This window comes from Amborella trichopoda, chromosome 9, assembly GCF_054954075.1.
Source record: "Amborella trichopoda isolate Santa Cruz 75 chromosome 9, AtrichopodaSantaCruz75HAP2 v2.0, whole genome shotgun sequence".
In the NCBI taxonomy this organism is placed as follows: Eukaryota; Viridiplantae; Streptophyta; class Magnoliopsida; order Amborellales; family Amborellaceae; genus Amborella; species Amborella trichopoda.
This window is the reverse complement of record NC_142344.1, coordinates 17523193-17531714: the sequence shown is the minus strand read 5'-3', so window position 1 is coordinate 17531714 and position 8522 is coordinate 17523193.

Genomic DNA, 8522 nt, shown 5'->3' with positions numbered 1-8522 from the left:
AGAGAGAGAGGGTTTATTTACCCCCTAAAAAGAGAGAGAGAGAGTTAGGTAATAAAAGACCTGCCTTTTCAAATTTGTTTAGGTTAAAAACAAGAGAGTTAAAATGAATAAAGTTAGTATAGGGATTTATTAAAAATAATAAATATGTTTTAAAACTTTGGGTTTAGTGAAAAATAAAAACTCAAATGCACGAAGTATGGAGATATTTTCTCTTAAAATTTTATAGATATAAATTATATCAAATTTTAGAGAGATAAATTATATCAAGTTTTAAAGAGAAATTATCTCAAAATTTTTAGAGGGATTATCTCAAATTTTGAGTTTTAGTGAGAGAATATATTAAAATTTTAGAGAGAGAAACTGTATCAAATTTTATTACCAAACAATGGACATGGAAATGATCATAAACAATCTACAAATTTTGTATAGTTTATCCAAGCAAAAAATTTGAAGAATCCATGACAAGAATACTTTATACTAAAAATCCATGGACTTGGCCACTTTGGATAGAAGGAAATTAGAGATCTTGGATATTTGAAACCCAAGAAAATCTATGGATTTTCCATTATCGAGTATTCTTATCATGGATTCCTCAAATTTTTTGTTTGGATAAACTATAATGGATCTTATAGGAGCCTGGTCATGCATGACACGATTAAGGTTTGATCATGAAAAGATTCTCCTCAAGTGAACCCGTCTGTCCTCTGCGCCTCAACGCTCACTTCAATTACAAGTTTTGAAGACCCTTGAGCTATAGGCACTAGGCCAGGGAAGCTGAAGGCGGATCTTGATAAGAAGAATTGCCGCCGGGTAAAATAGAAAAATTGTTGTTTGCTTACTTTGTAAGGTATAACCTAAGCTTCGCTCCCCGGGGGGCAAAGCTGTTTCGCAACACTGATAGACTACTTACGATTTAGAAGGCACTACTTAGTTTCACAAGCCTTTGTCAGTCAACTAAGTAGGGCACTACTTAGTTTCACAAGCCTTTGTCAGTCAACTAAGTAGGGCGACAATCCCCTCCGAATTCGTGAATATGATGAGCATGCCGTAATAACAATGATAAGTAAGCCTGTGATTTGATTGATATTGGATTTCTTCTTAGTTATTGAAAACGATGGTGCCTGTGTATGGTATTGAGAGGGGAGGCAGAAATGGTATTCGTTTGGTTATAGAGTTGCAGACATCAAGTCTCTCGGTGCCCACCTCAACTTAAAACTAAAACTATTGAATTCGGAAGTTGAAATTCCAAATGAGTATCTTGTGAATCAACCGATCCTGATTTTGAAATTCTGAAGTGATTTAATTTGAATTTTTTGGTTTAGAATTCCAAAATCTAAATCCACCCTCTCAGCCATAAATGATTAAAGAAAAACTGTAGGGCGAAACTCAAAATTCAAGTAAACTCGTTCAAAATTTCAAAATCTAAACTGATTTTTTTAATAATTTTAGTTCAGATATTAGAAGTCCAGATAGATGATATTTTGGAAAAAAATAAAAATTAAAAAAATGGACACGAGCATAAATTACAACATATATGGGGATAAGTTTTTAGTTCTAAAAAATGTGGGAATATTATATAAATTTCCTTGTAAATTAGTAGCATGATGTTTTGTTAAAAAGTTTACCAATTATATGTTTGTATGTAGAGAGTGAAAATGTCTTGGGACACTGAAATTCATGGATGGAGAAATAGCCGGAATTTTGGTTCAATCTATGAGTTCGTTGGCGGATTGTTAGGGTAGAGCCAAAATATTCAATTCTCGAGTATATTATTTTAGGGTGAGCTGCAGCTCTAAACAATCAAATTAGAGCTCACCTATTGAGAATGTGGTTTTAATGGAAAATGATTCCATACAACGATTGTATAGTAATATAATGCAATCACTTTCAAAAACCATGTTAGAGACATTTGTTTGATATGAATTTTTAAATATACACTCTTTCCATTGTGAAGAACAATCACAAAAAGAAAATTTTGAAAAAATGCACTAGAAAGTTTTCATTCTAACCTAATTAATATGAGCCATACATTTTATTGAGATGGTTAGATATAGGCCATAGAAGGATTTTTTTACTCCCAAAATTTTTGTGTAGCGTTATCATCATTGGATTAATAATGCTAAAAAATAAAAAATGATTTTGAACTTGTTAAAGCCTAGATTTTGAAATTCACCAAATGGATGGTCGAGATTCATTGTTGGATGGGTACTAATTTTGACCATATCTAGGTGCAAATTGAAATTTTTTTTTGTAGGATTGATTATTACGATGAAGAGAATGTGTGTGCAAATTTTGCGGTCATACAAATGCCAAAAATATAATTTTCTAGAGGAGTGGTTGCATTATACTATTATACAACCGTTGCATTAGATCATTTCCCAGTTTTAATACTTAAAATCTTTGTTATAGATTTAAAATAGGGTGCGATTTGTATAGAACCTAAGCTCTAAACAATCAAATTAGAGCCTACCTTAAAATAGTGTAGAGAAATGTGGTTTCAATTCTGGAAATCTTTGTGATAGCCTTAAAATATATTTTTATCGTTATTTATAAAGTTTAAAGCTTCAAAAATATTGTAAATCAACATATCTATGAAAACTTAAAAATCTTGAAAATTGATGGTCAAAAAATGCATTACAAAATACACTATTTCCAAAACTTGAAATCCATTATTTTCTCAAGTTCATGCATCTTGATGTCAAGATGATCAATTTGAAGATCTTTGGGCATTAAAACAACATCTTTTAGTGAAATTTTTAAGGTAGGCTCTAATTTGATTATTTAGAGCCTCGTCTCTATATAAACTTTTTCCTTTAAAATATATTTTCATCTTTAATTATAAAATTTAAAGCTTAAAAAATAGTGTAGATTGAGCAGATTTATGAAAAGTTGAAAAACTTGAAAATTGACAGTCCAAAAAAGTGTTACAAGATGTAATATTTCCAAAACTTGAAATCCATTTTTTCTCATGTCCATGCATCTTGATGCCAAGATGATCAACTTGAAGATATTTGAGCATCAAAACAATTTGATTGTTGAGAGCCTCGGCTCTATATAAACTTTTTCCGTTTTATTATATTGAAAAAATTTCAAAAAAGAGTGAGAGTAAATATTTTTCCTATCACTCCCTCGGATAAAGTTAATCCCAGACTACTTTTGAGACCTATAATTTGGGATAAAACCTCCTATAAAAGGAAAAAAAAATTCATCTTCGTTGTGTCAATTCCTGTGATCAAGTCTGTCAATCTGTCCTTATTGGATCTTGTCTCGATTCAACCCACTTACCCGGAAAACTCATCAGAAAAGTATATGAGCTCACTGGATAATGATTTGGCCCTCCATAAATGTCCCTAAACCCACTTTGATCCTATCTAATGATATATTTTTCTGTTACTCGATCATGTCTATTCTGGTCTGCGAGTTGCTGAATCCGTCTCGGATCCACACCGAGGTCTGTTGACTGTTCTAATTGCTATTATGTTCTCTCAATTATCTCGATTGCTTTGTCTGAAATTTTTTGTTTGATTGATCGAGCCTACTTTGATATGGTTCTCAATTCCTGAGGCTTGTTGATCCACTGCTGCTTTCTATGCTTGTTGATCAAGCAATATGAGCACGATAACCAGCGCATCTATTGGTCATGCTATAGTCCTGGAGATCCAACTGGTCATTGTTAGAGATAATCATTCTATGTATTCAATGATACAATCATATTACAATACAATGATATTTTTATAGAGACTGTACACCCAATACTTACCAAAAACTATATGATACAATTTTTATGTAAACAGAGTATACAATTGGACACTAAGAAATCTAGGATAGAGTTTCTATGTATCTGTGGTTGTTCCCATATCTGTTCACACTCCCCCTCAAACTCAAAATGATTGGAGAAGAATCATGGGGAGTTTGGAAACAAACTGGGAGAAAGAATGGGGAGGATGAGACTTAGTGAAGAAATCGATAAGTTGTGATGCAGTAGGCACATATGGTAAGGAAATTGTGCCTACCAGATATTTTTTACGAACATAGTGGCAATCAAATTCAATATGTTTCGTGTGCTCATGAAACTCAGGATTCTTAGAAATATAAATGGCACTCTTATTATCACAATAAAGCAAAGTAGGAGTAGAGATAGTGACACCCATGCCTGCAAGCAGCCAACAGAGCCAAATAATCTCAGTGGTGATTTGTGCCATAGCCCGATATTCAGCTTCCATAGTTGATTGAGAAATTCGTTTATGTTTCTTGATTTTCCAAGATAAGAGAGAATCACCGAGAAAAGTGCAGAATCCTGTGGTAGATTTGCGATCATTTGGATTTCCAGCAAAAATCAAAGTCTGTATATGCCAGCTCAAGTGAGGTAGAAGAGGAGAAGAATAAGGCATGGTGACGGGTATCCCTGTTATAACGAATGATACGCAAAATAGCAGTGAGATGTACAGAACGTGGGGCATTAAAAAAATGACTAACCATATGTACAACATAAGCAATATCGGGGCGTGACATGGTTAGATATATCAGTTTCCCAACCAGTTGCCTATAAAAGGTTGGATCAGAAAGAGCTTCACCATCGGTAGCCTGAAACTTGGCATTGACCTCAAGAGGGGTATCAACCCTTTTTGTATCATTCTGGAGTCAAGCTTGAGAAATAATCTCTAAAGCATATTTGAGTTGGGACAATAGATAGCCATGAAGAGAATAAGCAACTCCGAGCCCAAGGAAATACCGTAAGAAACCCAAGTCTTTTATTTCAAATGTGCTATTTAGCTTCTGTTTGATTTTCTGAATTGTACCCATATCATTGCCAGAGATAATCATGTCGTCGACGTTGAGTAACAAGAGAACCAGGCTAGCAGAAGTTTTAGACACGAAGAGTGTTGGATCATGATAACTTTGTCGAAAGCCAACCGAAAGAACTTCATTACGAAATTTCTCAAACCAAGCACGAGGTGCTTGTTTGAGTCCATATAAGACCCGTCGAAGTTTACATACGCGGTTGTGAGGATCCACAACACAAGGAAGCAACTTCATATAGACATCTGTATCAAGATCACCATTGAGAAAAAGCATTTTTGACATCCAATTGATAGAGAGGACATTGATGAATAGAAGCCGCTGAGATCAGTGTTCGAACTGTAGTCATATGAGCAATTGGAGCAAAAGTCTCTGCAAAGTCAATACCATAGTGTTGATTGTAACTTTTTGCTACCATGCGGGCTTTGTATCATTCTAGACTGTCATCTATATTGGTTTTAATTTTATATACCCATCGACAACGGATAACAATTTTTCTTTTTGGGAGAGGTACCAAGTCCCAAGCTTGCATATTCTAGAGAGCATTCAACTCATCGGTCATGGCTTTGTTGCCACTCAGGTTGACTTGCAGCTTCTTTGTAGGTCTGAGGTTCAGAAAAAGAATAAATAGAGGCAAGGAATGAGTGGTGTTGAGGTAAGAAGGTTTCATAATCAGCAAGTTAGGAAGGTGGAACAAATACCTGGGTACTCCGTCTAAGAGCAAGGAGCGGCAGAGGATCAACATGTGTAGGGTTTTGATATGGACTATCAGCATCAGATGATGGAATTTCTTCCTGGACTTCAAAAGGAATGACACAGGTGGAATGACCAGAGGGAGGAGGAATAGAAGCAGAGAAGGGGACCAAAAAAGAAAGGTGAGAATGTGAGGAAGTATTGTTATTAACAAAGAATGAAATGTGCTCAGAAAACACCACATGTCGGGATACCCAGAGTCTTTTGGTCACATGGTCATCACCTATATCCTTTTTTATGATAAGGGTAGCCAATAAATCAACATTTAATCGACTTTTGAGACAACTTATCTCTCTCAGTTGGAGGTAACAAAACAAAATAAGTGTAGCCAAATACACATAGGAGAGAATAATCGGGTAGTCGTGTAAGCAATTTTTGGAAAGGTGTTTCACCAGATAAAATGAAGGATGGCATGATGTTGATGAGGAAGACTGAGGTACGAACCGTTTCTGCCGAAAATTCTTTTGGGATAGATGTAGAAAAAAGAAGGGATCTTGTGGTTTTTAAGATATGATGATTTTTATGTTCAGCAATACCATTTTGTTCTGGTGTATAAGGACATGTTTTGTAGTGTTGAATGTTGTGATTAACCAAGAATTGCTTAAGCAACCCATTGACATATTCCCTTCTAGAATTTAAGCGCAGGGCTTTGATTTTAGTAGAGAACTGGGTTTCGACATATGAATAAAACTGAGTGAAGATTTGAAAAAGTTTAGTGTGAGTATTCATAAAAAAAACCCATGCATAACGAATATGATCATCAATAAAAGTTACAAAATAATGAGACCCTCAATTAGATGGAATAGGTGCAAGACCCCACACATTAGTATGAATACGTTCAAACATAAAAGGAAAAACCGAAGTACTATAAGAAAAAGGTAAAGCATGAGACTTAGCTATTTTGCAAATTGCACAATGTTGGAGGTCAATAAACAATTTATGTTTAATAGGATCAAGCACATTTCAAGAAAATAAAGATTGTAAATGAGAAGCAGAAATGTGACCAAGACGTTGATGCCACATGGATGTGTCATCAACAGTAGAAACAACACAGACAGAAGAGTTTGCCATATGCAGATAGTCCAGGTAGTACAAATTGCCAACTTTACGCTCAGTCCTAATCAATTGCCTTGATTGCTGATCCTGTATGTAACAAGAATATGGAAAAAAAACAACATTACAATTGGAACAGGTACTTTGATCGACTGATAATAAATTCATGGCAAGAGAAGGAACATAGTAAACATTAGAAATTCTGAATTTACCAAAAAGGTCAGAAGTAAGAGATATAGAGCCTATTTTGGATATTTTCGTAGTCGTCCCATAAGTAGTATAGATATTATTAGAAAAAGACTTACAATCAACTAAGATTGACACATTGAAGGTCATATAGTGAGAAGCACCAGAGTCAAGCAGCCAAGAGGTAGAAACAAAGTTACCTTAAAGGTGGGGGTGGGCTCTGAGGCCAGATGTGATTGGGAAAGCATAGATTGTACTTGTTCCAAGGTCAATGTCACCGATGGTAAAGCAAGAGTAGGACTGGGACCGCCAATTTGAGTTAGTGTGTGCTGAATCAATGGTTGGCTTGTATCAACAACACCAGTAAAGACGAGTTTCTTCTTATTTGGGTAAGTATGTTCGAAATATCCCAGTTCTTTACAGTAGTTACATCTGATGGATTGCATGTTCTTGGGAGGAAGATAATGCGAATTGCGCTGATTTTGTTTAAGCACATTAAACTTATAAGGTCGAGTTGCCACAAACATAGTGTTTCCTTTAAAACTTGAGTTAGGATTAGATCTTTGTTTCTTTTGCAATTCGCTCAAAGAGAGCTTGATTCAAGGTGGGGAGCGAGCTTATGTGGACCAGACCATTTCTAACACTCTCAAATTCTGGACACAGTGCTATTAAGAATTCAATAACATGAAAGTCCTCTCGAGATTTGGTGATGATTTCTACGGTAGGACCATGTTCAATTGCAGATTCCATCATTGCAAGAGCATCCCAAAGTGACTTTATGGTGGAGTAAAAATCTTGAATTGATTGCTCTCCCTGTTTGAAGGAGCAAAGTTCTTGAACTAGCTGGTACTTTCGTGCTCAGTTAGTCTGATTATAAATTTCCTCAAGAAATATCCATGTTTCTCAAGCAGTTTTGAAAGAACTCAAGTTGATCCTGATATTACTTTCAGATGAGCCCATGGCGGGTATTTAGCATGGGGCCATTCCTCAGTACTGATGTACCATTTACTGTCTTTATTCATGTGAGGCTCAAAGTCAACAATGTCTCGGGAAATAATATAACCGGGACCATGAGCCTAGATGTGGCTGTTCCCATATCTGTTAACACTTGTTTCCAGAAGTAGTGTTCAAACTCCAACTGCTCTCCCTCATAACATCTTCAGTTTGAGGGAGAGTGTGAAAGGAAAGTATATATTGTTTATCAGGTTGATATTGAAAGTTTATATTGTAATCATCATATATATAGACACATGTCTTGTATTTTATGGTAAATCTGGGTATAGTTTATGTGTATGTGATTTATTTATATTATTGTCATATGTAATTTGTTTATAAAAGACAAGTCTATATATTCATATGTTTAATGGACACTGAGTCTCTTTAGAGAAACCTGATACTGTTTATGAGACGCACCTTTAAAAATTTTTAGGAGATGAGTTGTGGTATCAGAAATCTCATGACAATTGAAATTCTATTTTAATCCCTAGTTATGAAATTTAAAATTTTAAAGTTATACAGAGTGAGCATATTTATAAATACTTAAAAATCTTAATAATATCCTATCCAAATAGCTTATTATGAGATGCTTTATTTTTTAAGACCTAAAATTATTTTATCTGCTGATATCCACATGCATATGGAGGTGGAGATGATCAAGTGGAGGCACTCCAACGTTGGGACACTCTTCTCCAGGGGATTTACCGTTAAAGTTGCCATTTTCGGCATTCCAA